General features: G+C 50.4%; 1 pseudogene; it reads right to left on the bottom strand.

Annotated features, from left to right (window-relative positions):
- Positions 1-358: 358 nt before the first annotated feature.
- On the bottom strand, positions 359-930 carry LOC123076338 (uncharacterized; annotated as a pseudogene).
- Positions 931-8607: the final 7677 nt, after the last annotated feature.

Raw genomic sequence — 8607 nt, 5'->3', positions numbered from 1 at the left:
CGGATCGATGACGTGGCAGAGGGGCATGGCCAGGTCTATGCCGACGGCTATGCCGTAGGCATACCCTACCATAGATATGCCGACGGCCGCCGTTACCTCCCGTCGGCGTAGTTTCAACGCCGTCAAACGGTCAGCGCTGACCGGGTAGGTGGGCCCGGGCTATGCCGACGGCCGCGCCTATGCCGACAGTCCCCGTAGGCATATCTCGAGCGGTCCCGACGGCCACATGTATGCCGACGGCTTTTCTACGCCTACGGCCTGTCCTTGGCCGTCGGCATAGGTACATCTATGCCGACGGAGGCCGTCGGCATAGATAAGGCCGTCGGCGCAAGCAGTTATTCTGGTAGTGCGAACATGATCAGAAGAAATAGGCTACGTACTTCATGCCCCACCCATCACCTCCCAGGAGGGCCCGGAAGCTGAGGAGGTCGCCCACCACGAAGAAGCAGAAGCCCGCGGTGAAGTAGATCCTGCCGAAGATAAATCTGGGTCGGCGGCGAGGAAGACCCAAACGGTGCTGGCGTACATGCAATGGTCGAGGACGGTGACCGCGAGCGCGAGGTAGGCGACGGCACAGCGGGCCAGCGACGGTGGCCTGGTAGCAGCAGTGCCAGCGCCGCCGCGGCCGCCTGTAACGAGGCGCAGCACAGCATCCCGATCCAGAGGGCGCTTACCCTGGCTTCCTCCGCGTCCGTCAGCTCGATGCACGGCAGAATGAAGGATCGGTCGAAATGTCAAGCATCGGAGGGCAGTACACGGGTAGGTGGTTACCTGGCTGCATGAGACATGGATGTAGTCGACGGCTATGTAGCCGACTGCTGTGCTGAAGGTGTTGAGAAGCGTCCATCCGCAGACCAGCGGGACGGCATCCCGGATCTTCTTGGCCGCGCTCAGAGGCAGCAGATCAGGGGTCTTGCCGTCCATGGACATCGATCCAAGCTAGGTACGTAAGTAGCAGACTAGCAGTAGGAGGAGATCACGAGATCAGCAACAACTTATGGTTAGGTTCCTCCTCTCTAATTTCATGTCCCCGTTCAACATGAAAAAAGAAGAAGTGGATGAAGAAAAGAACATTAGCAAAACGGCCGGAGATGTACGAAAATATAAAATAAAACAGCTGCACCCTGGCCCTCTCTATCTAGCCATCTATTCTGCGCATGGCGATTCATGCAAACACATTTTTCTTTTTTGTTTCTCTCACATAAAACATATTTTGAAGTTCAAACCTTTGCAGCGTAGCAAAGTTTTCTATCTAGAATCTAGGATAAATCTTTCAGGATTTTTTGTCAAACATAAATATACAAAAAATGATTTTTTAATCTAAAAAATCATTTTTTGTATATTATGTTTGACAAAAAATCCTGAAAGATTTATCCTAGATTCTAGATGGAAAGCTTTGCCATGCTGCAAAGGTTTGAACTTCAAGACATCTTTTATGTGAGAGAAACAAAAAAGAGAAATTTTCATATGGAAAGTTAGTTGTGTTGCACAGATCTTAAAGCAATATTGGACAGTCAGGATACCAGAGCCGGGGTGCAGCTGTTCTAAAAATCCACGTCCCGGAGATGGAGTGGACTCACCGTCACTCGCTGAAAAGAGAAGTTTTCATATGAAAAGTTAGTTGTGTTGCACAGATCTTAAAGCAATATTGGACAGTCAGCATACCAAGCCGGGGTGCAGCTGTTCTAAAAATCCACGTCCCGGAGATGGAGTGGACTCACCGTCACTCGCTGGTCAGATGCACGGGAGGGAGGTTCTTTCCTAGCTTGCTAGCTTGCTGTGCTTCCTTCTGAAGGGGCTCGAGCTACAACCACAGAGTGCAACGACCACGCTAGTGGTGGAGCGGCTCCTGTTGAAGTGCCCGAGCGGCGACGAGCGCAGCAGCGAGAGAGAGAAGCAAAGCGACTCGATCGGCGTGCTGCACAAAAACACACACACACACAGGAAGGAGTGTCCGGTTCATCTCATGGCAGTGACGAAGGAAACTACCGCGAAGTTGCGTCCGCGAAGCACCCATACCCTCTTTGGCAATGAGGTGTGGCACACTCAATTTCTTTGCAGGTTGACAAAAACGTGAAAACTTAGCACGCGCACATGCATACGGATACGGCGCAGTGAAAACCTAGCTAGCCTGCTCTTTCTAATGAGTTGCACGGTCAGTTTCAAGTTTCAAACTAGTGCGATTTCTAGTCTAGCTAGCATACTGCATACGCATGTAATAAGAGCAACTACAACGCGCCGAGCCAAACGGACGGCGATTTTGTCCACCTTTTGTCCGTTTGGGTCGGCCCGACGGACACCCACGCTCGCTTCCGCGTTTGGGTCGGCGCATGCGCTAAACGCTGGCCCGACTCATTTTTACGACGCGCGGAAAAAATTGAACACAAATATTTTGAAAATGAAAAAACATTAATGACGGTCACAAAGGCCGGCGAAAGTCCACGCGTCCACATTTACATTAATTAAACATTAGTAAAACAAAACTACGAGGCGACGCGCTGCCCTAGGCGTCCTCGTCGTCGTCGTCGGGGCCGGTGAGGTCGATCAGCGTTGGCGCATGGCCGGCCCAGGGGAACGCAGTGTTCCAGGCGGGGGCGTCCGCCGCCGGCTGGGCACGGCGCGCCTCCTCCTCGGCATCGCGCTCCAGCTGCTCGAGGTACTCACCTTCGCGGCGCTCCTCGGCCAGCCTTCGCTGGCGCCACAGCTTGAGGTAGGCCGCCTCGTGCGCCTTCGTCGCCCGCATCCAGACCAGCGGCGCACTGACCCACTCGCGCACCACTCCGGTCCAGGAGTAGCACTCGATAGGGATCGGCTCCGACTAGGCCTTGGCTGGGGACGGCGGGGCCAGCGGCCGCACTACGCAGTCGCCGGCTGCGGATAGCGCCATGGCCTCCGCCATGCGCGCCTCGTACGCCGCCTCCTCCTCCTCCCTACGCCGCTCTTCCTCCTCACTCTCCCTGAGGACAGCCGCCAGGGCCGCCTGGTCCTCGTCGCGAACGACGAGGGGCGGCGGTGGGGAGCCATGCGAGACGTCGCGGACGCCGCGCCGCCTGGCCTCCTCGTGCTCGAAGGCGAACCAACGCCTCCAATAGGGCGAGTCGACGTCGTAGGCGGGGTCGCAGAGCTGCTCTGCCGTCAGCAGCGCCCGCCGGTGCCGCACCTCCTTCCGCGTGCACCCTGGCCGACCGCGGCGCAGCCGGCACTGGTGTCCTCTCCGAATCCAAGTGCCATACGTGTGGCAGGGTGACGTCGGGGTAGGGGAGAGGGACGAGCTTCTCCCAGTGCCACTTCGCCTGGTGCACCGGGAAGACGTCGGTGGAGGCAGGGGGAGGCGGGGGAGAGGGGTGGTGGGGCCCTTGCTCTTGCCTTTGCCGGAGAAGAAACCCATCCTTCCAGTGGCTAGGGTTGCCGCCGACGGGGGAGCAGAGGGTGGCGAGATGGGGACGGGGGGCTTCTGGAAGCAGATGAGGACCCCCTCCCCCACGCTCGGATTAAAAAAGGCCGACCGCCGTCGCTGACGTGTGGGTCCGAGGTGGACGGTCGTCATAAATTAAGCTGACCGCGGTAGTTGGATGGCTGCCAGGTGGGGACGTGGCAGACACCGAGAAGGCGCGCGAGGCGTCCGTTTCACGTTTGCGCCGACACATTTCTGCCGTAAATTTGGGACGCAAATGTGTTGGCGCGGACGTGAAGCAGACGCGTTTTACGAATTGGTCGATGCGTTGGGCCTCTACTTTTATCCGAGCCGATCCAAATGGACGGCGGTGGACGAAATGGATACCTACATTTGGAGTTGCTCTGATAGCCCGGCTTCCTGCACGGTGCACCAGCCGCAACGTGCCACTCGGACGACTGGCGGTGGCACATCCACATTTGGATCAGCAGCTTGCTAGTATACAATGATTTGACTGAATTGTTTGGTTAATCTTTTGTGACGCTTGGATGAGTTACATTGTTGATGGTCATCCATTACATTTTTTATTTAAGGAGCCCACTCATCAAATTATTTACCTTTGTCAAGAATGGGAGGTGAAGCTCCACCAAAGGTGCACACGCTTCAACTCCACCCATTGTCAAAAGAAGGAAAAACACCATTGATGATATGCATCTACCAAGGCATAAAGCACCCATACCCTCTTTGGCAATGCAGTGGGACGCTTAATTTCTTTGCACTGGACGGTCTCAGCATGCGCACACATGCACATGCGTAGATGGCAGTAAAAGGCTACCTAGCTAGCCAGCTATTTTTCAGTAGTTGCACGATCAGTTTCAACTGGCACAACTTCATTGTTGGTGAGATTCAATTGTTCTTGGACCAACGAAAATTTTCTATTAGTAAATAATCTTTGTAAATCGTTTTTTGAAAGGAAGATTACCCCTGGCCTCTACACAGGGGGTTTGGGAATTGAAAATTTCGAAGTAAAGAATAAATATCTCCTTAGCAAATGGTTATATCGGCTATCCTTAGAGGAGGAAGGGGTGTGGATTCAGCTATTGCACAACAAGTATCGGCAATTCAAAAGTTAAGCACAAGTTACGGTCCAGTCGAATGATTTCCCTTTTGAAATTGGTTAATGAGAACTAAGGTCGCTTTCTTTAACAGAAGTAAATTTATCATTGGGGAATGGACACACAACTAGATTCTGGCAGGACACTTAGAGACGCCTCTAGTTTTGTAGTATCCAACGCTTTAAAATATTGTAGATTCTAAAGACGGACTTGTAAGTACAATATTAGGTTATGTTCCCTTCAATATTCAGGTCAGGTGGGCTTTAGTTGGGGAACGATGGGATAGATGATAGCATTTAGTGCGTAGATTGATGGAGGTCAATCTATCCAGTGAGTCAGATGTATTCCGATGGAAACTCTCAGTTTCAGGCATGTTCTCACTAAAATCTATGCATGTGGACTTGACTAATACTGGACCAATCCCCAGATCTATTGATATTTGGAAAATAAAGGTGGCCTTCAAATAAAAAAGTATGTGGTTTGTCATAAGAGAGTGATTCTGACTAAGGACAATTTGACAAAGCGTAGGTGGGAAGGGAGCAAACGGTGTTGCTTTTGTGATCACGAGGAAATGATTCAACATTTGTTTCTCACATGTCCACTAGTCAGGTTATTGTTGCGAACAATACATGTGTCCTTTAATGTTTCTCCGGTCACTAGTATCTTTCATTTGTTTAGCAATTGGTTAGGTGGGATTGAGCTTAATACAGGATCATGAATTCGTGTGGGAGTTTGTACATTATTTTGGGCTACTTAAAACTGAAGGAATGATGTTGTATTTAACAGGACAAATATCACAAACTTTTTGCAGATTATCTATCAGGCGTCTAGATGGATCCGTGCAAGGTAATTACTGCTACGCCACGCTGAGGAGATGGAGCATATGGCCTTAGGGTGCAACCGATGGAAGACAATAGCACGGGCTATATACAATCAGTTTGGATGGCGGTCCAATAATATGATAGGGGTTGTGTCCTATTTTTTGGCCAATTGTGGCTATTTACATTCTTAATTTTGTTCACATACTTTGATATGTTACTCATACTTTGATACTTCATTCAGTTAAATAAATCATTATGTGCATCTCTTGATGCAGAGGCCAGGGGTAGTCCTCCTTTCAAGAAAAGAACAACTCCGTGATGCCCTTAATATTCAGTTTGGATAGCAGAAAGGTTCTCTGTCTTTTCTCCAAGGACACCTATAGTACTCCAATTGACCGTACGCAAAATATTGACCGAAAAATTGGGCATGACCGTTTCTACAAATTTAAACATAATGAGTGCCAGAAATTTGCCGAAATAAAAATAATCAATGTTTGCCAAAACATTGTCACTCATTTTGATCCCTGCAAATACAAACCAACATTACTCCAATTGACCCTAAACAAAATATCGACGAAAAAATTGGGCACGACATTTGCAAAAAACTGGACATAACGAGTGCTAAAAATTTGGCGAAACATAACTTAATCGATGTTTCACCATGAAAGTGCAACTATCCCTGGGTGGTTTTGGTAATTCCTAACAACATATAGCTCATTGAGCTAATGCTATTTCAAGATAAATATTTCAGGAAAGCTCAATGATTGGCATGGCATGGATTAGAAAGTGGACCCCTCAAAATGCTAAGGATAAAAGGATTGGCTCAAGCTCAAAGCACAGGACTCTACATTTTACTTTTAGTGATCCAAGATCACATTGAGTCCATAGGAAAAGCCAATACTATTAAAAGGGGGTGAGGTGTTGCTTAATGAGGTTCTTGCTCAAAATGCTTAGTGATATGCTCCAAAAACCCTCAACTACTTTCTCACACCCAAATATGTCCCAAACCAAAAGTCAAACTCGGCCCCACCGAAACTTTCTATCCGGCGCCACCAAGTTCAATTGACATAGCCACTGCCAGAAACCATAGTCTTTTCGGTCTCACCGATAGGGATCTTGGTCTCACCGAGATGGGATTGTAATCTCTCCGTTTCCCTTCGTAACGTTTCGGTTAAACCGAGATGAGCGATTGGTCCCACCGAGATTGCAATGCAAACTCTTTGTTTCCCCTTCATAACGTTTTGGTCTAACCGAGATGAGCGAATCGGCCCCACCGAGTTTGCCTGACCAACTCTCTGGTTAGCTTATTACCAAAATCGGTCTCACCGAGTTTGTGTAATCGGTCTCACCGAGATTACGTTATGCCCTAACCCTAACGAAATCGGTCCCACCGAGTTGACATGTCGGTCCCACCGAAAATCCTAACGTTCACATTTTGAACTAAATCGGTCTGACCGAGTTTTCTGATTCGGTCCCACCGAGTTTGGTGATTTGTGTGTAACGGTTAGATTTTGTGTGGAGGCTATATATACCCCTCCACCCACTCTTCATTCATGGAGAAAGCCATCAGAACATGCCTACACTTCCAACATACATTTTCTGAGAGAGAACCACCTACACTTGTGTTGAGGTCAAGATAATCCATTCCAACCACATAAATCTTGATCTCTAGCCTTCCCCAAGTTGCTTTCCACTCAAATCATCTTTCCACCAAATCCAAATCCTGTGAGAGAGAGTTGAGTGTTGGGGAGACTATCATTTGAAGCACAAAAGCAAGGAGTTCATCATCAACACACCATCTATTACCTTTTGGGGAGTGGTGTCTCCTAGATTGGTTAGGTGTCACTTGGGAGCCTCCGTCAAGATTGTGGAGTTGAACCAAGGAGTTTGTAAGGGCAAGGATATCGCCTACTTTGTGAAGATCTACCCTAGTGAGGCAAGTCCTTCGTGGGCGACGGCCATGGTGGGATAGACAAGGTTGCTTCTTCGTGGACCCTTCGTGGGTGGAGCCCTCCGTGGACTCGCGCAACCGCTACCCTTCGTGGGTTGAAGTCTCCATCAACGTGGATGTACGATAGGACCACCTATCGGAACCACGGATAAAAAATCTCCGTGGCTACATTGCGTTTGCTCCCTCCAAACTCCTCCCTTTACCTTCATGTGCAATTGTTTTACATTCCGCTGCTATACTATTAGAATCGCATGTGTAGGTTTATTCTTGACTTGTGCTAAGTTGCTAAAATCTGCCAAAACTTAAAATTGGGAAAAGGCTAGATTTTTATTTGGTCAAGTAGTCTAATCACCCCGCTCTAGACATACTTTCGATCCTACAAGTGGTATCAGAGCTTTTGTCTCCATTTTCTTTGATTTCCATGTTGGGGATCGTAGCAGAATTTTAAAATTTCCTACGCATCACCAAGATCCATCTATGGAGTATACTAGCAACGAGGGGAAAGGAGTGCATCTACATACCCTTATAGATCACGAGCGGAAGCGTTCTAATGAACGGGGTTGATGGAGTCGTACTCGCCGTGATCCAAATCACCGATGACCGAGTGCCGAACGGACGGCACCTCCGCGTTCAACACACGTACGGAGCAGCGACGTCTCCTCCTTCTTGATCCAGCAAGGGGGAAGGAGAGGTTGATGGAGATCCAGCAGCACGACGGCGTGGTGGCGGAAGTTGCGGGATCCCGGCAGGGCTTCGCCAAGCACAAACGGGACGGAGAGGTGTTGCAGGGGGAGAGGGAGGCGCCAGGGGCTGTGGTGCTGCTGCCCTCCCTCTCCCCCACTATTTATAGGCCCCCTGGAGGGGGGGGGGGCGCCGGCCCTGGAACCCATCTACATGGGGGGGGGGGCGGCCAAGAGGGAAGGGGGGTGGCTTCCCCCCTAAGCCAAGTGGGACGCCCCCACCCCTAGGGTTTCCAACCCTAGGCGCAGGGGGAGGCCCAAGAGGGGGCACCCTAGCCCACTAAGGGCTGGTTCCCTTCCCACTTCAGCCCATGGGGCCCTCCGGGATAGGTGGGACCACCCGGTGGACCCCCGGGACCCTTCCGGTGGTCCCGGTACAATACCGATAACCCCCGAAACTTTCCCGGTGGCCGAAACTGGACTTCCTATATATAATTCTTCACCTCCGGACCATTCCGGAACTCCTCGTGACGTCCGGGATCTCATCCGGGACTCCGAACAACTTTCGGGTTTCCGCATACTAATATCTCTACAACCCTAGCGTCACCGAACCTTAAGTGTGTAGACCCTACGGGTTCGGGAGACA

This window comes from Triticum aestivum, chromosome 3D (genome assembly GCF_018294505.1).
Source record: "Triticum aestivum cultivar Chinese Spring chromosome 3D, IWGSC CS RefSeq v2.1, whole genome shotgun sequence".
Classification (NCBI taxonomy): Eukaryota; Viridiplantae; Streptophyta; class Magnoliopsida; order Poales; family Poaceae; genus Triticum; species Triticum aestivum.
The sequence above is the reverse complement of the archived record's forward strand: the minus strand, read 5'-3'. Positions and strand labels throughout refer to the sequence as shown.